Source organism: Tursiops truncatus, chromosome 19 (assembly GCF_011762595.2).
Source record: "Tursiops truncatus isolate mTurTru1 chromosome 19, mTurTru1.mat.Y, whole genome shotgun sequence".
NCBI classification, from domain to species: Eukaryota; Metazoa; Chordata; class Mammalia; order Artiodactyla; family Delphinidae; genus Tursiops; species Tursiops truncatus.
Window position 1 is genome coordinate 28,342,496 of NC_047052.1, and position 22,456 is coordinate 28,364,951.

General features: G+C 46.1%; 1 protein-coding gene across 1 annotated transcript in view; it reads left to right on the forward strand.

Moving 5' to 3' along the window:
• The window catches only part of LOC117309140 (guanine nucleotide-binding protein G(o) subunit alpha-like), a 146,586-nt gene that overhangs the window by 40,076 nt on the left and 84,054 nt on the right, over positions 1-22,456 (forward strand). The gene's annotated exons all lie outside the window — the stretch shown is intronic.

Here is a 22,456-nt window from a genome sequence, read left to right on the forward strand (position 1 = left end):
GGTGAGGAAGCTGATGCCTGCAGAGACCACAAGGACGTTGAGAGTGCTAGTGCACCTGGAGGGCAGCCCAGGTGAGCATCCTCCACTCCCGCAGCCTCTGCCCATCCACCGTTTCCCCTTGGCTCCTTTAGAGCACACACCAATCTAAAACTTGTTTCCAAAGGTGGTGCTTATGGTGGAATGCTTGCTAAGAGAGAACCTTCCATTTTCCATGGGATTTTGATGGATTTGTGGAGTATGCCTAGCCCTCCTCTGGCCTCCCTGGCTGTCCTGCTGTGTAGACTGCAGTCTCTTTGTCCTTCACCGTCTGCCCCCATCACCCAGCTCTCTGCTGGGGCTAAGAAAGAGTAACCCCACCTTGTAGCTAGCCACTTGCCTGTTGGAGTAAGATGAATGTGCATTGATTCTGGCGGGAGGTAAGATATTTATCTTCATCATTTGACCTGTGTGGATCTCATGACCATTGTAAAATAGGAGGAGAAATGGAGTGGCACTTTATGTACATGACTTGGGTGAGTCTCTGTCATTGGAAATCATCACAAAGGGGGATCAAGCCTGCCCTGTTTTTACCTGAGATGGTGACTCTTTTGAGTCAGTGCATTTTGACACAAGGAAGCTAAGCATCAGTCTTTTTTTTTAATTAAAAAAAATTTACTTATTTTTGGCTGCGTTGGGTCTTTGTTGCTGTGCGCAGGCTTTCTCTAGTTGCGGTGAGCGGGGGCTACTCTTCGTTGCGGTGCGCTGGCTTCTCATTGCAGCGGCTTCTCTTGTTGTGGAGCACGGGCTCTAGGCACGCGGGCTCCAGTAGTTGCATCACGCGGGCTCAGTAGTTGCGGTGCGCGGGCTCTAGGGTATGCGGGCTTCAGTAGTTGTGGCACACAGGCTTAGTTGCTCCAGGGCATGTGGGATCTTCCTGGACCAGGGATCGAACCCGTGTCCCCTGCATTGGCAGGCAGATTCTTAACCAGTGCACCACCAGGGAAGTCTCAGCATCAGTCTTAAGATAAAGACTTCGTCAGCCCAGGTCTCCCTTTGAGTTCAGGCATGATTCTTGATTCTACTTCTTATTAGTTAAAACGAAAACAGTGTTCTCCCATCATTGCTTCCTAGATCTTTCCTGAAGCTGCCGAACTGGTTGACCTTTGATGGCAAATCAACATTGATCTACTTTAAGGAGAAGAAATTAATGGTATGGGCGATACTCACTGTAGTTTAATTCAAAGAATCTAACCTTAGGTAAGACTTGCAAAATAGATCATGTTGGAGAAAAGGGAGCCTTTGGTAAATTGTATCTTTTCTATTCCCCCCCCTCCCCGCCCCACACACACTCAGAATTTACTGTCTGAGGTAAATTGGAAGAAAGGAAGGGCAAGTAGAGGTGCCCTTCTTAGGGACTTTAGAGATTCCCAGTGATGACTTCCAAATAGGTGTGAACTGCATTGGTTCAGGCCAGCCCAGTCACTTTAATTGGCCAAGGTCAGAGAAATGAAGTACCAGTCTTTGTTTATCCTGCAAACAAACCTCTTAACTTCCAGTCAAGGGCTGTGTTTCACTATAGTGTGCTACTGCTCTCCTGGAGTGACCTTTCCAAGCTGGTCCGTGATTCACCAGAGCAAACTGGTCTCATGGCATTGTAGTCACACCAGCAGCTTTGTTCCCAAACTGGGTGATCCTCTGTGATCATCACACATCTTATGGCTTTGAATGACTTTTATTTCACAAAGTCAGTGTCATCAATAGCGAATCAAGTTTTACCACCATTAAATATTTTCAGATTTTGAACACATTCTGGAAAAGGCAGTGAGAAGTGCTTTAGCCAGTGGCAGTGTTAGTGGAGTGTGTGGGTTTGTGCATTTGGGTGTCTGTGTCTAGTTCCATCACTTACTGCTGGGTGATCTTGGGTAAGTTTATGTAATTTATCTGGGCCTCAGTTACTTCGTCTAAAAGATGGGAATAATAATAGGACCTAATTTATAAAGTTGTTGTGAGGATTAAGTGGCATGCTGTACATAAAGTGCTTATTAGCTTATTGCTGGCACATAACAAGCACTCACAGAATATTTGCTATCATCATCATCGTCATTTTATTCTTCTCTCTCATTTGTGTTTGGATTGGTCTCTCGTATAGCTGTAGATGTTATCACCCAATGCAGATAAATATAAAGAATCAAAGAACTAAAGAGTAGTGACATTAGGTTAGTGGGATTTGTGCAGCCTTTCAACAGACATTTATTAAGCACTTACTGTATGCAAGACATAGAGCTGCGCATTGGGGTGAATAAGACAGATGTGGTCCTACTTTCATGAATCCTGTCCTCTTGGAGGGGAGACAGGCATTTAACGGTTACTTACCAGTGTGCAGAGTGTTACAACATGGATGCCCTCTGTCTGACAGAGGAGGGAGAGAGGAGAAATCATACATCCTGGTGGCTACCCCGCTCTTCCAACCAGAAGAATGCCAAGATCTCCCTGGAAATCCATCTGTGTAAATTTAACTCTAGAGGGAAAAACACAGCCGTTCCATTTCCAAACTGGAATTCTCCCCCATGTGTTTTTGGGAAGCACAGATGCCTTGGCGTTTCCCTCTAACAATAACAGAGATTGTTCACAATTATGAATGGTATTGGTTGACTTCAGCTCCAACAAAACCATGAATCATTTCATAACTTCTGAAATTGCAAAGAAATAACAAACACTCTGGCTCTAGAAAAAAAATGGACAAGTTATGGAGCACAAATTCATCTAATTAAAACGTGAATTCTTTTTTGTTTGTTTATTTAACAGCTGCACATTGCAAGTCCAGCTGGCAATGGATAAAAAGGCCAGTTTAGTGTCTAGGTACCTGGGGTACCCCTTGAACAGTCTCATCTGTGTAATCTGTAACTGGCTATCCATAACTTCCTTTCTCCATCTTTCTCAAAGCTTTGAGCCAGAAGCATTATTTCATACATTTTACCACGTTCTAAGGAAGTGAGGGTAAAAGGAGATACATGGGCTGAGGCTTATGTGACAAACAATCTCCATCATGGATCCCCGTCACAGATACCCATATGCACATACACCCTTAGGTGGGACCACTCTTTCCAGCACACTTGTTGGATCCTCCTGATACCTGGCCACAAGATGAAGTTTTCTAAAGGTGGGATTATGAGGGTCAGGCTTTCCCAATGTGTGATAGCCTATGAGGTGCCAACAGGGCCTGGTATTTGAGATACAGGCTGATAGCTCCTCCTCTTCCCTCTTAATCGAGAAAGGTGCATCCCTTCTTAAAAAAAAGATGCATTTTGGCCATCGACACCCGGATGCCTTTGCCCATGCATACATTCAGAGGCACAGCTGGGTTCTAATATCTCAGAGCTGAGACCAGATGGAGAGTGGGGACAAAAACGTGATGTGTCACAGTATCTGAATCTTGCCTCCCATTGTACTGACATTCTTTTTTAAGTTAGTAATGTTACATGCTATAAAAATTTGTTGAAAAGGTACTTCTTTTGGAAAACAGGCTCAGGGAAGCCAACTCTGCTTCCACTCCTGGTCTTTTTCCACCCTGGAGGGTACAAAACAGACAGCAGGAGACTCAGACGCATTGGCATAGCATGCCCTAACACACACACATTTATTCTTAATAACCTTTTTGTTACACAGTTAATACTTGTTTATCATAGATAAAGTATACAGACATTTATTTTTAAATATTTATTTATTTGGCTGCATCGGGTCTTAGTTGTGGCATGTGGGATCTTTCACTGTGGCACGCGGGCTTCTCTAGTTGCAGCATGCTGGCTTCTCTAGCTAGTTGTGGTGCACAAGATCTCTAGTTGTGGTTTGCAGGCTCTAGAGCACATGGGCTCAGTAGTTGCGGCACGTGGGCTTAGTCGCCCCGCGGCATGTGGGATCTTAGTTCCGCAACCAGGGATCAAACCAGTGTCCCCTGCATTGGAAGGCAGATTCTTAACCACTGGACCACCAGGGAAGTCCCAAGTATACATACTTTAAAATGGAAGAAAATAAATATAACCTGTATTCTCACTACTCAAGAAAGCCACAGTTGGCATTTTGGTGTATGTATTTCCAGACTTCTTTCAATGTATGGGTACATGTTTTTAAACAAAAATTAGTGTCAGGGCTTCCCAGGTGGCGCAGTGGTTAAGAATCTGCCTGCCAATGCAGGGGACACGGGTTCGAGCCCTGGTCCGGGAAGATCCCACATGCCGCGGAGCAACTAAGCTTGTGTGCCACAACTACTGAACCTGCGTGCCTAGAGCCTGCGCACCGCAACAAGAGAAGCCACGGCAATGAGAAGCCCGTGCACTGCAATGAAGAGTAGCCCCTGCTCGCCACAACTAGAGAAAGCCCACGTGCAGCAACAAAGACCCAACACAGCCAAAAATAAAATAAATAAGTAAATAAATTTATTTTAAAAAAAATTAGTGTCAAACTGAACACCTGACTTTTTTACCCCTCCTCACACTCAATATACACTCTGAACATTTACCCATATCAACAAATATGATTGCATATCACTTTGTATGCTCTGCTTATGTCTTGGAAGATCTTTCCTTTCGTTTCTGTCTTCTTGCTATCAGAGACAGAGACAATAGAAAATGCACTTTACCATTGTATCACGGACTCACATCTTGGGCACCTCTGAAAGTTTTGCACTGGCCCATCACAAATACTCCACCTAAGACCCTTCCCACTCCGAGTTGTGATTATAAGTATACCCACCATTGCCAGGGTGAAGGCCAGCTCTGTAAAATGCACCACCAGCTTTGGCACCATGGGGGCTGTGGGAAGTTGCCTTAGAAGCACTAAGTAGGTTTTCTTCGCAAAGAAAAAGGGACAACATTTTATTTATTTATTTATTTAGGCTATGTTGGGTCTTCATTGCTGTGCGCGGGCTTTCTCTAGTTGCGGCAAGCAGGGGCTACTCTTGGTGGCGGTGCGCAGGCTTCTCATTGCAGTGGCTTCTCTTGTTGCAGAACATGGGCTCTAGGCGCGCGGGCTTCAGTAGTTGCAGCACACAGGCTTAGTAGTTGTGGCTCACGGGCCCTAGAGCACTGGCTCAGTAGTTGTGGCACACGGACTTAGTTGCTCCGTGGCATGTGGGATCTTCCTGGACCAGGGATCGAACCCATGTCCCCTGCATTGGCAGGTGGATTCTTAATCACTGAGCCACCAGGGAAGTCTGGGACTAAATTTTAATAGAACTCTCTTTGGTAATTAGATACTTATAAAAAGGAGCCAAGTCAGCATTCCCCTCCCCAGCCTAGGCTTCCTGCAGCTGAAAACACCTTCCATGGACAGAGTGGGTCCTAGGGACACACTGGACAGGCCATTCTTAGCTGCTGAGCCCACAGGGACTGGTAAGGCACCACCAGATAAAAATATCTTGTCACCTTTTGGAGCCTAAATCCAGAGGTGCTGAGGCATCACATCCTTCAGGTTTTGTTTTTGGTTTTTTTTTGCGGTACGCGGGCCTCTCACTGTTATGGCCTCTCCCGTTGCGGAGCACAGGCTCCGGATGCGCAGGCTCAGCGGCCATGGCTCACGGGCCCAGCCACTCCGCTGCATGTGGGATCTTCCCGGACCGGGGCACGAACCCGTGTCCCCTGCATTGGCAGGCGGACTCTCAACCACTGTGCCACCAGGGAAGCCCCATTCTTCAGCTTTTAATGAAGAATTGTTTCAGTGATGAGTTCTACAGATGACTGCTGAGGGTTTGTTACTCTGGGGGGAAAAAAGTTAAGAACTTCGGTATTTAGAGCAGATTGGCTAATGTGGGAACAACTACAAATAATCCAGGTGGGGGACCCTTGTAAATGTCATTGTTAATTATCACTGGAGCCTTCAGCTCTGGATCTCTTTCCCAAAGTGAATGAATAAGATTGCCGTTTGTTCACTGAAGGATAGAAACAGCATACAGCATCTTAGGGTAGGCGACTCAGCAGAGGCTATGGTAGTACCGTTGAGGGGTGAGGGGGTCTCAGTAACTGTCCTTGAGCCATTCAGAAAAGGAGTCCTGTCTCCACAAAGGTGCTCACAGGTCAAGCTTTTAAATCAGAAGAACAACTTGTCATTGTCCCCTGGGACCGCAGAAGGTGAATAGGTGGGTGGTTCTAGAAAGCACAGCAGGAGGCTTCATACAATACAGCATGGATTCAGGGCACGGGCTTGGCCAGCCCCTGGTGTCTGAGGAAGGGATGGGGACTTTTCTTCAAGTGCGTCTGAAAGCCACCTCAGTAGCCCCTGGGGAAGTGTCCTCTCATTGGTTTCAGCTCAGTCTCTGCAGGCCTCAAGAGTAGCAAGAGGCAAGGTTGGAGACGCCTCCTTGTGGACACCATTCCCTGGATCCTGTTTGTCGTCGAGTTATGGAAGGCGTTGTGCTGCCCCCCATATCCAAATTCGGTTTAGCAAATCGTCTTTGGGTGCCCCCTCTGTGGCCTCGTCTCCAGGTTGCTACAGATGCGAACCCCTGTAACTTCACTCCCCGGGGCAGTATCAGTTTTCAGCCACTTCCTTGAAGTGTCCCATCAATCCATCATGGCTCTGTATAATGCTTTTACGGGGTGGTGGGTCCCATATGTGTATACATTTGAGCGTGTCAGTTTGGTGACATTTTTTCTGTTGTCCTGAACTTTTATCTGAATCTCATATCAGAATCTAATTTTTCCCATTTCTGTAGACTTCCTGTTTCCTCCATGGAATCCCTATGCAGGGTCCTAAATGGAGCTCCATGACTTGATCTTGGTTTAATTGGTTGGTCTTAGATTGTGATTTCCTCTCTCTCCAGGCTCAGGGCTACTCATGGCCAGGTGCTAAGGTTGACACAGTTGTGAGCTGTGAAGCAAGCCAGGGTGTTCTCCTGAAGTGGGGTCGTCCTTCGCAACCCAGGTGTTAGAGAGGTATTTGGAAACTGTAATAGGACAAGTTCTCTGTGGTCTCTGGTTTGATTCATCTCAGCTCAGGAAGGCCACCCTTTTGCAGAGGAAGAAGGTAGGTGACAGCCAAGGCCGTGGTGCCTCCAGGGCCTGAGTGCTCCTTCCAGGGGGTGGCATTGGTATCATCCAGCTCTCTCTAGGGTTCCGTGCTCTGTGTGTTTGGTGGCTTCATGGAGCAGGGGCAGACCTTGAGAACCAAGCAGTCTCGTGGCTACATCCCGACGAGCCATGCAGGACTCTGCTCTGACCCTACAGTGCTCTGATGCTGCTCCTATGGAATTTTTCATGATGAGTTCAAAGCACTTTGGGTGGGTGACATTGCTCAGAGCCTGTGATGTGATTCCCGCCATCAGAGCATGCCAGTATGGTTGAGCAGTAGAGCTGGGGGTTGAAGCATCATTTCTCAAGCCCCTTCCTCAGCCTAGTGTGCAGCATTGGGGTGCAAGGGTAACTATACATAGCACACCCCTCCATCACTAAGTGGAGGGAAGTGAGTCCCTTTTCTGTTCTCTTTCAGTCCTTCTGATCAAGTCAAGGAGAGAGTTTCAGTTGGGCACTAGGATGTCTTTAAATCCCTCTAAGCCTTGCTAATCTTCCTTTTTTAACAAAGAGCATTTTATTATATGGTCTTACTGTAAGGTTCTGTTTCTGTTGTATTTGCTTTCATGGTTATCTCCTACTTAAAGCATGTGATAAGGGTTTTTCATTTAAGGCAGTAATATAAAATTTCTTTTTTAAATAATAAGATATATTTGTTCCTAGCATGTGGAATTAAATTAAACTACTAAACTAATCAAGAAGCGTGGTACGTATTATGGCCAAAAATCATGAGGGTGGTCCTTGAGTGACTAAGGTTTGAGAAGTGCTAAATCAAACTTGCTCTTTTCCTTACCACGCCGTCCAACGTCCCTTCTTGCCAAGGCAGCTGAGGAGGTGTTATGATTTGAGTGTGTGTGGTTTATGTCACTCACGGGAGCTCCTGATTACAGGCCTGTGGGACTGAACATGAGTAGAGGTTGTGCTGTCCGCTGGCAGAGACTTTGACCTTGACCCTCAGTAGGAAACCATGCTTGGGATAAAGAAAAGTCCTTGACTTGGGAGTTCCTGTAGCATACCTGACAACAGCCTGCATTCCAGTGTGGTCACCACCAGAGTTAGGGGGTACTGTGAAGGTCACTCAGCCCACTCTCCTGCCAGTCTAGGACAGCCTCTGGAGCCCAGCCAAAAATACTAATAGTAAACATGTATTGAACTCTTACTACATGCTGGCCCTTCACATGGGTTATCTTATTTACTTATCATAATGCTTAAAAGGTAATAGTTATAGTGGTAGTAATAAGAAGAGGAGGAGGAAGAAAAAGATGGAAAAAAGGCTAATATTTATTGAGAACTCTTCCCAAAATGATCAACAGATTCAGTGCAGGCCTTTCAGAATCTCAGATGCCTTCTTTGTAGAAATGAACAAGCTGATTCTAAAATTCATGTAGAATTTCAAGGGACCCAGGATAGCCAAAACAATCTGGAAAAAAGAAAAACAGAGTATGGCCTATACCTCCCAATTTCAAAACTAACTACAAAGCAACAGTAATCAAGACAGCATAGTACTGGCACAGGACAGACATACAGATCAATGGAATAGAATCGAGAGTCCAGAAATAAACACATGCATATGTGGTCAGCTGATTTTTACAAGGGTGTCAAAACCATTCAATGAGGAAAGAATAGTCTTTTCAGCAAATGGTGCTGGGACAACTGAATAGCCACATGCAAAAGAATGAAGTTGGACCCTTATCTCACACCATATATAAAAATTATCTCAAAATGAATCAAAGACCTAAATGTAAAAGCAAAAACCATAAAACATAGGGATAAATCTTCATGAGTTTGGTAAAGGGTTCTTAGATATGACACCAAAACATGAGGAATGAAAGAAAAAAATAGATTGGACTTCAAAAAAATTTAAACTTTTGTGCTTCAAAGGACATCAACAAGAAAGTGCAAAGACAACCTAAAGAGTGGGAGAGCATACTTGCAACTCATAAATCCAATAAGGGATTTGTATCCAGAGTATATAAAGAACTCTTAAAACTCAGTCATGAAAAGACAGATACCCCAATTTTAAAAAATGGGCAAAGGATCTGAATAGACACTTCTCCAAAGATGATATACAAGTAGCCAATAAGCACATGAAAAGATGCTTAACATCATTAGCCATCAGGGAAATGCAAACCTGAACACGCAGTACGATGGCAAGAATCAAAAAGTCAGATGACAACTAGTTTTAGTCAAGGTTGTGGAGAAATCGGAACCCTCCTACACTACTGGTGGGAATGTAAAGTGATGCAGCTGCTTTGGAAAACAATCTGGCAGTTCCTGCAACGATTCAACATAGAGTTACCTCATGGCTCTGTGGTCTGACTTTATGATTTCATGGTTAGAAAACAACCCAAATAGACAACTGGATAATCAAAATGTGGTATATCCATACAATGGACTATTATTCGACTATAAAAAGGAATGAGGTACTTACACATGGTATGATGTGGATGAACCTTGAAAGCATTATGCTAAGTGAAAAAGCCAGTCATAAAAGACCATGTACTATATGATTCCATTCATATGAAAGTCCAGAATAGAGAAATTGATAGAGACAGAAGGTAGGTTACTGGTTGCTTAGTTGTGGGAAGGGGTGCAGGGGAGAGGGGAAGAGAGGTGATAACTAAAGGCTTCAGGGTTTCTCTTTTTTTTTTTTTAATTTATTTATTTTGGGGGCCGTGTTGGGTCTTCATTGCTGCGCGTGGGCTTTCTCTAGTTGCGAAGAGCAGGGGCTACTTTGTTGCGGTGCGTGGGCTTCTCACTGCGGTGGCTTCTCTTGTTGCGGAGCATGGGCTCTAGGTGCACAGGCTTCAGTAGTGGTGGCACGTGGGCTCAGTAGTTGTGGCTCGCGGGCTCTAGAGTGCAGGCTCAGTAGTTGTGGTGCACGGGCTTAGTTGCTCCGCGGCATGTGGGATCTTCCCGGACCAGGGCTCGAACCCGTGTCCCCTGCATTGGCAGGCGGATTCTTAACCACTGTACCACCAGGGAAGTCCCCAGGATTTCTTTTTGAAGTAATAAAAATGTTCCAAAATTGACTGTGGTGATGGTTGCACATATCTGTGAACATACCAACAATCCTTGAATTGCACTTTAAATAGGTGAATTGTATGGTACGTTAATTACATCTCAATACAGCTGTTAAAAATATTTATTAAGTACTTACTAAGTGCCAAGCAGAGTTCTGAGCATTTTTACCTATATTAACTCAGTTTATTTTCACAGTTACCCAGTGAGGTAAGCCCTATTATATGTATTTATCCCCCATTTTGCAGCTGAAGAAACTGAGGCAGAGTTGCCCAAGGTACTCTTCTCACCTTAGCACATGAGGAAGCCAGGGCACAGAGTTTAAGTGCTGCATCTCCAATGATGCAGGGAGTACACAATGGAGGCAGAATCGCAGTCTGGTACCAGACCCCTGCTCTCAGCCACTTACCGCGCTGTACTAGAGGTAAAGGAGGGGTCCCTGTCCCGGTGGAGTTACCATCTACTTGAACACGTGTTCATAAGAGAGAAAGAAGCCCCAGAAACTCTGTCTGAATGACCATCCACACTAATTCACTCTGGGACTTTAGTTACGGACAGCATTACTGGGCCTCCGTTCCCTCATGCTTTCAACCATGTCTTAGGCTAGATGCAAGAGGGCCCCATTCCGGGGTTCTTGAAGGTAGTAATGCGTGTCTGTGGATGACCTTTAGCATTAAAAAGAAAAAAATCTAGCAGGATCCTATCTGTTATCAGGCCTTGCAGGCTAACGAGACCGCAGAGCGTCTTTGCTCTTGGCTGGAATTACATCCAACCAGGGCAGTAACCCTGGTTACCTCAGGCTGATGAGAAGCTCTGATTAGCAATTACGTATCTGACTCTGCTTAGCAAGAATAAGAAATTGAATCCTTCACTGCTTGAGAAGTGCTGTGTGGTAGGATAAACCTTCATAGCCTGTTTTTGGGCCACTGGGTAGGGAAGGCCAACTGCAAGTCTGGGGGCTTCCACCCCTCTGTCAGACTATGATTCTCTGAGGTCATTTGACCCCCACAGGATTTACCCTGCCCTGGAACCCCGTCTTTCTGGTCACTCAGATCCCAGCTAAGGAAGCTTTCTCTTACTACCCAGGGGTTCCCTGTTGAAGGCTGGAGCCCAGGTGGGCAGTGGGCGGGTGGTGGCCACCACAGCCAGGCTGGGCAAGCACTGTGTACTGTCAGAAAAAAAGGCGGGGCCCTCTGTGCTCTGAGCCATCAGTTTTTCTCTTTCTATAGGCAGGAGGCAAGGCCTGGGTCCCGCTCATCAGCACCGTCCTCAGTTGTGCCTGGAGAGCTCTGAAAATAAGGCAGATTAGGAATAATGGCCCCTCGGGTCTACTCCAGCACTAGTATTCTCTGGCACTAATTTTCAAAGCACGTTCTACTAAAATGTGTTCCATTGAGCAAAATAGTGCCTCTAGGATCAGCCTGTGCTAGAGTCTTAGGACAACTGAGCCGGAAGAAGCTGTCAAACAACATTTATTTTATAGGTGAGAAAACCCTGTTGGTTTGTCCAAGGAGCTGTCTCGGCTGCCCCTGTTGGTCCAGAGAGCGGTGGTCTGCCGTCAGCTGTGCTGCTGTTCTGATCATCAGGATCATTTATCCATTCGCACAAGTCCGTGACGGCTGCTTCTGTTCTATGCTAAATTCAGTTTGTGTGGATTTGCCTTGGGGTCACAGCCTCAGTGTTCCACTTGATTCAGCTTGGCTGGGGCAATGCTCAGGTCTTTTGTAGACGAGTCCATGGCCCTGGCCAGTTAAAGGGTGGCCTGCCTTACAGCGGCCAGAAAATCTTGCTCACTGACATCATTCGTTAACTCATGAACATAGGAGGCATTGCCCCAGGAATTGGGGAAGTGTGAAAGCATTTGATGCGGATATGTTCCTGACCCAGAAGGAGCTGACGGGTGTACGGAGGAAGATAAATCTGTGTACTAATCAGGGCAGAAAATATTTGGACCAGTTGGAGGGCTGGGGCACTTGAATAGTAGAGGCCCACAGGAGGTTTTCTGGAGGAGATAGCATTTGAGCTGCCCCTGAGGAATAAGTAAGATTTGGGAACTGATATGATGTACTTTCTCTGTCAAAACATGGCCCACTGGGAACAAAAAACAAAGCAGTTGAGACATTCCCAGTACCGAGTCTGGAGGCTGGAGCTGGGCGGTGGCGGGGAGGAGGGGGGTCCTTGAAAATCACCAGGGTAGTCACTTCCCCTCTTCCCCTCTCTGTCCTGGGTTTCCCATCCTCGAAATGGTGGGGTTGGTAAGATAGATGATCAGCCGCTTTCTGCTCTGACTTCTGAAAATCTAGTCCAAGCTCTCCTCGTTTTTTAGAAGTACTAATGTGCAGCCATATCCATTAGGTGCTGAGCATGACCACACACTGTGCTGAGTGCTTTGTTTGTACCAGAAACACCCAGTGACGCTCAGAGGTCAAGCCACTTGCTCACCAGGTCCATCCGTTCACGTAGCAAATAGTGGATACGTCTGTGTGCCAGCTACTGCCCTGGGCATAAAATGATAAGCAGTGCAAACACAGCCTGTGCCCTCGTGGGGCTTATAAAGTTTCGTGGAGGAGAGGGACACTAAACGCACATAATATGAATCTTACTATAAACTGCGGAACATGCAGGCATCTTAGGAGAGAGACCAACGGGAGGTATGTAATTTAGATTTGGCATGTTCTGGTAAGGGGCAGCGGGATTCAAACCCAGATCGAACCATGTTCAGAGCCCCTTCCATAAGGACTGCCCAGCCTCTTCCCAGCTGAGATCTCTGCAGGGCCCCTGGGTTTTCAGGGACAGGAGTCAGGTCTCCCAACCCCTTGGGTCCGCCTTCTTTCCTCACAGGCTACCTTCCACTCAGGTTACTGCCTCAGGGCATGTGCCTGTCTGCATGGCTGATGGGAAAACACAGCTGACTCCTGCAGTGCCCTCGTTGAGGGGAGGTCAGGGTCAGCCCTAACACCCAAACTCTCCTTTCCATCCGCCTTCTTGGGGCTCACAAGTCTCAGGTCCTCCTAAAACAGTTGGTAAGCTTTCCTCAAAGGTCATGTTATGGAAAACCCCTGCTTAAATCTGCCAGCTGCAATCACAAAGGGCATCAGTGAGAAAACCTCTTCCGGAGAGTGTCTGTGTTCATGGTAACGTGCCGAGGTCACAGTGTGACATTGGAACCCTGTACACAGAAGCAAGGATCTTGTTGCAGGCGTTCCGGGGCCCTGCACTAGAGGATGCTGGATGTTCAAGTTCAGTGTCTCTGGCCAATAGCAGCTCCAGGACTCTTCCCAGCTGGGGGCTGAGGAGGACAGGGGGCCGATGTGTTCATGAACCAAAGGTCCTTTTCTCTGCCAGGATTGTCCTCAGGGGAGAGCTCTCGGCACCACAGCCCCCCAGCATCCTGCCACGGACCTTGTTCTCTGTGCTTCCGTGTTCTCCCTCATGTGCCCTCCCCACACGACAGTACTTCTGTGGCCAGTAGGCTGTCCTTTCTCCCCTGCTTGCCCTCCTTTCCTGGCCCACGGCCCTTTCGCCTAGTTACAGCCCTCACATCTCTCTTCCCTGACATCAGCCTCTTCAAAAAGGTTTTTTAAAGAGCAAAACTGTAATTTATGTTTGTTAACTAAATGAATTAATCAAATAGGCCTTTTTATTATGTAATATTCTGTCCATAAAAAGAATATATGACATCAATATGAGGTGTGAATAAAATGCCCATTTTGCCGAGTTAAATCTCCTTGCACCCCACCCCTAGAGTAACAGCCTCTGACTGGCCATTTTTCCTGTTTTCTCCCCAGTCTAATCCAAGGTCCACATGCCTGCTGAAGCAGTCTTTGCCCAGCTCAGCTCCCTGCAGTCACCATCCCTCCCTCCCCCCCTCCCTCCTTCTCTCTCTCTCTCTCTCTCCCTCTCTCCCTCTCTCCCTCTCTCCCTCTCTCCCTCTCTCCCTCTCTCCCTCTCTCCCTCTCTCCATCTCTCCTTCTCTCCCTCTCTCCCTCTCTCCCTCTTTCCCTCTCTCTCTCTCTCTCTCTCTCACACACACACACCCCTGACTGCGCTGCCCAGAGCACACAGGCTGGGACTGGCCGTCCTGAGCGGATCGGAACCACCTGCGCCCTGCACCCTGCAGCCTCCCTGCCTTGGGTGCATGGTTTCCCTTACCTGGAATAACCCCCACCCACACGTCCCACATCTCTGCCTGTCACGCCCACCTTTCCTTCTAGGCCACAGAGTGTCATGGTTTTCCCTAAGCCGCACCTGATTCCTCCAGTCAGCTGTGCTTCCTCCTCCTCTGAACCCCTTTAGAACATGGGTGGTTTTTCTTTTCTCTTCAGGCATCTGACATTTTGCTGCTTTTTATTAAGGTTAGTTTTTTCCAGATCTTATCTCACATAGTGGATTATAAGCTTCTCGTGGACAGCCCTGTGTCTGAATTTGCAGGGCCTGGTAGAGCACCTTGCACATAATAGATACTTAGTGCATAACTGGACAATAGTGACTTGAACAGTGCTCCTCCAAAGCCCAACTCACATCCTCTTCCCTGAAATCCTATAAAAATAGGTACCCCTTTGTCTCCCTAGGGAAATAGGGGCTCCTTGAGCAGGGGTGTGGTTAGTTCTTGAAAAGTACTGGCCGGATGTATGAATATTTGCAAACATTCTGCCCGAGATGGAGGATTAGACTCAGTGCTTTCTAAGGCAAAAATTGTTTAACCTGTATTGCTTCTTGATAATTAACCCCCATGAAATGATACTTGGAATTGGAAATTAAATATCACATAAAGACAGAGCAATTGTGATATCGACTGTGCATTTTCACAAATACCTCTTGAAGATTGTGGCTCTCAGAAAGTCATTCATAAAGGTTTTTTTTCTTTTTCTTTTTTTTTATTGAAGTATAGTTGATTTACAATGTTGTGTTAACTACTGCTCTACAGAAAAGTGATTCAGTTATATATACATTTAAAAAATATTCTTTTCCATTACGGTTTATCATAAGATATTGAATATCGTTCTCTGTGCTGTACAGTAGAACCTTGTTGTTTATCCAGTCTGTGTATAAAAGCTTACATCTGCTAAACCCAGCATCCCACTCCATCCCTCCCCCAAGCCCCTCCCCCTTGGCAACCACCAGCCTGCTCTCTACGTCTGTTTCCGTTTCATAGATAGGATCATTTGTGTCATATTTTAGATTCCACAATTAAGTGATATCATATGGTATTTGTCTTTCTCTTTCTGACTTCACTTAGTATGATAATCTCTAGTTGCATCCATGTTTCTGCAAATGGCATTATTTCACTATATTTATGGCTGAGTAGTATTCCATTGTGTATATATATACCATATCTTCTTTATCCATTCATCTGTCGATGGGCGTTTAGGTTGTTTCCATGTCTTGGCTATTGTGTATAGCACTGCTATGAATACAGGGGTGCATGTGTCTTTTTGAATTATAGTTTTGTCTGGATATATGCCCAGGAATGGGATTGCTGGATCATATGGTAATTCTATTTTTAGTTTTATGAGGAGCCTCCATACTGTTTTCCTTAGTGGCTGCACCAACTTACATTCCCACCAACAGTGTAGGAGGGTTCCCGTTCATAAAGGTTTGAAGTCTCTCTGTAGATGTCTCTGGGGATAAGGGGTTCTGAGGGAGATTTTGTCTGCATGTCTCACTTTTCAGTGCCTTTAACAAAACACAGACTGCTTTACTTTAACCGACACTGCTAAGAAGAACATGTACAATTCTTTGAAATGGTTCTTAGATAGTATAACATACCTGTGCCTTTTAATTGTAATGTCATTACAATGTTTAGAGAATATAGCATACAAAAGTTTCCACCCTTAACTGCTATTTCTGTTTTTCTGTGCTACTTTCCAGTCCTTGTCCATATGTAGCAAGGAAACTTCCATTTCTGCCGGAAATGAAATTGAAGTGCTGACGTGATCATATTATAGACAAACTTTGTGAGCACCTAGTATGTACAAAATCCTGTGCCGAGAGCGGTGGAGGATGCAAAAAAGAGTTTGTCCACTGAACAGATGTTTATTAGGTGCCTGCTCTGTGCTTGGAGCTGCTCTGGGTCTCGAGGTGCATTAGCAAATAGGGCAGAGCCCCAGCTCTCTGGGATAGGGAAGCAGACACCTAAAGAGATTTTAAAAAAAATGTATCAGGGCAGATGGGCTATGAAGAAAGATAAAGCCGAGTAAGAGGGATAGAAGGAGCTGCTATTCTAGGTGGGTGGTCAGGGACATCCCCTCCAAGGTAACTTTGAAGCAGAGATTTGAAAGAAGTCTGGGAATGAGGAAAGAGTTTTTTGGGAGAAAGAACATCTTTTTCTGCATTTCCTTTCACACTGAATGTGAGTGTGAGAGAAAGAGGAGTCGAGGGCGAATTCCAGGTTTTTGGCCTGAGTAACTGATAAGATGGAGATGCTGCTGAGCCCTAGAAGAGCACAGGAGGAACAGGTTTGGGCAGCAAAATCAGGAGTTTCGTTTGGTCGCATGAAGCTGGATAAGCCGCCTCCTAAGTTCGTGGCAGACACCGCCACGACGCTGTTCCCTGCTCAACCCAAATGTGGCCTCAACATCTCCTCAACACTTCAGAAACCCACACTTCGGAAGAAAGCTTTCACTTTCCTGCTATTGACAGAGAATCCAGTGAGTGTGCACTGGGGAGGGCAGTGCTGCGGAGGTGGCATGATCTGGGAAAGCTGCAAGGAGGAGAGAGAAGCTTGAAGTGAGCTTCCTGTCAGTTAGGGGGCTCTTGGTTGCAAGTGCCAGAAAACCCAAATCAAAATGGCTTAAACCATACCGGAAATTAGCAGCTCACATGTCAAGAAGGTATCAAGGAGATTAAGCAGTCCCGAGGTTGCCCAGTACAGCTGTCAGGGACCCAGGTCTTTCTGTCTTTTTTTTTCCACCAGCCTCAGCACTTAACTGGCTCCTCGCTGTCGCAGCTCCAGGCATCCTGGCTTCACACACCTAAGTCCAAGGGCATCCCAAGGAAGGAATTCTTGAAGAACTCAGAGGCCTGGGCAGTTAGAATAGGAAAGGCCACTGCTAATATTCCCCTGAGCAGTTGCACTTGTGCAGAAGTTAGACTGCCCTCAGCATAAGCCCTGTGTGGAGGCCAGGTGTAGCTGATGGCTCTTGGGTAGAAAGCAGAGCACAGAGGACAGTGTCTTCCCTTGGGAAACAAAACCGGAAACTGATCCTGATTCTTTGTCATTCCCACCTTCATTCAGGTTGTGTATTAGACCCTGTCGGCTGCAAATGATAGAAATCTTGCCCATATCGGCTTTAATAAAAAAGAAACTTGGCAGTACCCAGCACTGAAAAGTGTGGATCCAGAGGCTCCAAAGACACCCTCAGCACTTGCGTCTCTCTTCTTTGCCTTCCCCTCTCTTAACTTTGCTCTCAGATGGGCTCGCCTGTCAGGCCCACGGGATGTGGCCTTAGCCTCAGGCCATACATGCCTCAGCTTTGAATCCCCGTGGAAAGTGTGAGTTTCCTTACTGGATATCCCAGGAGAGGGCTTACTGATTCTCATTGCTTCTGACCGGCTTGCATTCCCATCCCTGAAACAATCACTGTGGCTCTGGGGAGTCCAGTGTGCCCAGACCCCACCTTAATGACACTGAACAAGAGTCGGGGTGAGGGGGTGCGCCAAACTGCTGATGCTAGCAGAGAGGTGAAAGAACAGTTGGTAGTCCCAAGTCACGGATGTCCAACCCAAGGTTCTACCTCCAAGTCCAAGAACTATCCAACATATTTGTTTTTGTTTTTGTTTCAACATCCCCTTATGTGTTTTACAGTCTACAACAGGCTATCACAGACACCTCACTCAGTCCTCACAATAACTCTGTAAAGGTGTCTGGGTGGGGATTATTCCACTTTACAGATGAGAGTCAGAGAAATTAAATGACTTATTCTGGATCCTCCAGGTAGTAGATAGCAGGTCTGGCCTTTGAACCCAGGTCTTCTGACCCCAAGTCCGATGTTCTAGCCTACTCAGCCAGCAAAATTGCCTGTTACATTTAAGACTCGCTGTGAATCTGCATGCGTATTTGACGAAAGAAGTTCTTAAAACTGCACAAATGAAATCAAGTTGAAGAGTCAGCTCAAGGAGTTACCATCAGTTGAAGGCTTGTGATATGTAAATGAAAAAATAAAGAATGTCATTAAGTTCAAGGGCATGTTTTAATAATAGTTAATTAACTTTTACAGAATAGCAAATATATTCCCCTTCTGCTGAGATGGGTCCTAGGAAGAAGGATTGTAATACCCCCAGGTGGTCAAGTACCAGTAGGATTTTCCTCACAGCCTCCTTCGTAAAGAAGAGCTTGCTGTGGATGAGTCTCCTCGCCCTCCCCAGCCTCGCCCTCCCCTGGCCAACACGCAACCATTGTCAGCTGAGGGTCCTGCAGATCATGTGGCAGAATTCAGTCTGCCCCCAAGGTTGGCACACCAAGCTTTCCCCTGCAGGAGCCGATTCTGTACCAAGTGGGATTATCTGCCCACCCCCACCTCTCCCTGAACTCCAACTCCAGTCTGTCAGTCAGGCCGCCTTTTTCTCTGATGAACAGTTGGCTCCAGGGTGGATTCTGAAGCATCTTGTTAGATTTCGGGGTGTTTGGAAGTACTTTTTCTGGGGTCTTCGATGGAACTAGAAGGCTTCAGGCCGGAAGGCATCAGCTACAGTCTCCAATTCTCTGAGGCCCTGTTGTACAGACAAGTTAGACTTGTTCCCTACAGAAGGAGCAGTGGGCAGATAAATTACAAGGAGGGCAAGAAATCATCTTCCCACCAGCAAAGTAGGGCCACGCTCAGAAGCATAGAGGGAATTCTCACCTCCGATGAGCTGATCAGGCCAGAAATGTGTTTATGATTCATTGAGAACATAAGTGAAGGTACAAGGTAATTATAGGCACTCTACCGTCTCCCCATTGGTTATTAGTCTCTGGATGACAGAGCAGTAGCAGGGCTGGTTGGGTACAGCCTCTGTGAATCCAGGTCTTCTGACTCCACGTCCCCCAGGTTGGCCCCAGATGCCAGGCTGCTGGAAGGACCCCCTCATATTGAGGTTCAGGGGAAGCAGTGAGTCCTGGGCTGTACTGGCAGCCTCAGCAGGCCGCTAGGCACAGGGAGAGCAGGGCCAGCCCAGGAGGGAGTCAGGGTGAGCTGGGTCTCGGAGCACCTTGGTAAGAGCACAAGCTGTGGAGTTAAACAGAAGCCCACACCTGCCACCTACTACCTGTGTAACCTTGAGCTAGCAAGTTCATCCCTCTAAGCCTCTACTTCCTCCTCTGTGACATGGAGATAACAATAGTACCTTCTTCAGAGAGTTGTTGTGAGGATGAAATGAGATGGTATGTGTAAAGCACTGAGCACGATGTTGACGCAGAGTAATTCCTCAGTGTGTTTGGGTAGTGAGGCCGTTGACCTCTTCCAACCCATGTCTGAGGTCTGAGTCCTGCCCTGGGTCTCGGGGGTGTTGTCTCGGTACCAGCCCATTCTGATGGCTCGGTGGCCTCACCGAGCCATCAGACCAGGAGCAGCTCATCCACATGCCGTCATCAGGGATACTCAGGCAGACTCCCAGATGCCCTCCCCACTTTTCTCCTGGCCCCATCATGCTGTACCTTCTCAGGAGCAGCTGGGTGGGCCCTGTGTTCACAGGGAGGGAGACACCCCACGGCTTTGCTGAGCTGCCCTCCCGCAGCTCACAGGGCCCATCTGGTGGGGGGAGCCCCTGTGGCCCCCGAAGAGGTGCTGTGCCAGAGCCGGGTTCTGAGGCTGCAGTGGGGCTTCTGGTGATGGGCTCACCTGCTTGCCTCACTTGCCTCATTCCAGGAGTTCAGCGGGGGAGTTGCTCTTGACTGACCTCTGAGTGTCCGACGAGATAGCAGCAGCAGCAGCTGTGTCTGGAGCCAAGTGTTGGAGCAGGGAACAGCGTCACCCCCCTTGGGGCCCCTCTAGCCTGGCCCAGATTTTGGCCAGCTCTCCCGAAAGACTCCCTCGAGGACCCTGGGTCTGGTGCCAGGACCCATCACCCCCACCCTCCCTCCATCTCACCCGCAGCAGTGTGTGACTCGTCTTATCACAGAGATTAGCGGGGAGGAAGCCTGCAAGTGGAGGCAGAAGGCCGAAGGTGAGCCCCAGCACTGGCCGCTTGCCCACTGGTAACCTTGAGCAAGTCACATGTCTTTTCCAAACTTGCTTCGTTGCCTGGAAGAAGAGGGGTAGAAGAGAACAGCTCCTTTCTCCTTAATAGGGGATGCATGAATGTCACCTAAGCTAACCATAAGGCAATGCTTAGCTGCTTGAGAGATTTTAAAGAAAGTCAGAGGTGAATTTGAGAAATGAAGAGATTCTTTCTTTCCAGCCCAGTGGAGCAGATATTGGCCACTCTTTTCATCTATTTAGAGTGAAAGCAGGCACTCTCACTGGACCACCCTGCTAGTTTCAAGGCTGAAACTACAATTGTTGGGTCCCACTCAGGTTCAACCCCCAGCAGCAGGTCTGCACAGACATGGAAGGTCTCGGAGGCCTGGCTCTGACCTCGTGGGCTACATGCTTCTGTTCTCTTATGGCAGCAGAGCTGAGGCATGCATAGGCGGCTGAGTGTGATGGGGGATCCAGCATTGAGCCTCTACCTCCTCCCCAGCCTGGGGGTGGGAGGGAGACATCAAGTCTTCCTGGGATTGAGCTTCCAATTAAAAACGCAAAACAAAACAACCTTGTTGAAATTCTAACTAAAATTTGTATTAAATTCCATTATACAAAGGGGGAGATTTTAAAAATAATACTGTGTTCTCATTCGAGAACATGTATCTTTTCTTCAAATCTGGTTTTATATCCTTCAGTAAATTTTTTTTTAAAGTATACCTAGTAAAAATACACAAATCCTAATGTACAGCTCAATGAATTTTCACAACATGAACACACCTGGATACTCAACCTGGCCTGCACTGATCTCGTTTTGTCATCACCCCTACTCTCCTGACTTCCAACAGCATAGATCCGTTTTGCCCATTTTTGTATTTTCTACAAATGGAGTAATTCAGTATGTACTCTTTTGTTTTTGTCTTTTACCTGACATTCAGGTTTATCCACACCGTCGGGTATAGATGTCGTTGTTTCTTTTCACTGCTGTATAGTATTACATTGCGTGACTAACCTCAGTTCTATTCATTTCTATTCACTTCTTCTCCAAGTGATGGGGGTGACTTCTGGCTTTGAGCTATCAGCAGTAGTGCTGCTAGGATCAGTTGTGTTCATAGCTTTTGGTGAACTTAAGCACACATTTCTCTTGGGTATGTACCTAGGAATAGAACTGGTGGGCAGTAAGATTTTTATAGTTTTCTTCACATAGGTTCTGTAAGTTTCTTGTATAATTTATCCCTAGATATTTATAATTTTGTTGTGGATAGGCTATTTTTTAATTTTCTCTTTTAGGTGTTTATTACTAGAAAAAATATTAATTTTTGAATATTTATCTTGGATCCAGCTACCTTACCAATTCTCTTATTAATTATAGTAGACTTTTTTTTTCTTTTTTACAGTGGTCTCTTAGGTTTTCTGGATATCCAAATATCATCAAAAAGGTTATTTTAGCTCTTATTTTACAACACTGATACCGTTTTCTTGCTTTGCTACATTAGGTAGTAGTAGTAGGTCGTGATAAATAATAATGGTGATTACACTCATCCTTATCTCGTTCTACATTTTAGTGAAAATGATTTTAGAATGTCCCTGTTTAAAATCATATTTGCTATTGAGTTTTGGTAAATAGTTTCTATTTTGTATAAGCGATTAGCTTCTATTCCTGGTTTTTAATGAGAAATGATCTAAATTTTACCAGGGACCTTTCCGGCATCTGTTAATGTGAGCATATGACCTTCCCATCTTTGTAGTTGTTATGGATAATGATGTTGAACTACTTCACATTTCTAGGATGAACAGGTTTAGTTGTAACATGTTTTTTTCTTTTGATACTTAGCTAGATTCAATTATGCAAATAATTTTTGCATCAATTTTAATAAATGAGAATGGTTTATAGTTTTCTTGTGCTATCTTCTTCATGTTTTAATAATTAAAGTTATAGTGGCTTCATAGCATTAATTGGGGAACTCTCCATCTTTTAGTATGATCTAGAATCCTTGAAGTGATGTTGGAATTATCTGTCGTTTAAAGGTTGGATAAAATTCATTGAATCTATCTGGCAGTAAACACCTAGTGCCATTTTCGATAGTAGATCTTTGATCATCTTTGCAATTTTTCTATGGTAATTTGTTTTTGCAAATGTTCCTCTACCTCTTGGATCAATTTTAGTAATTTATGTTTGTCTATGGAATTATCAGGTTTTCAGGTTTGTGGCCATAGGGCTGCATGTGGTGTTCT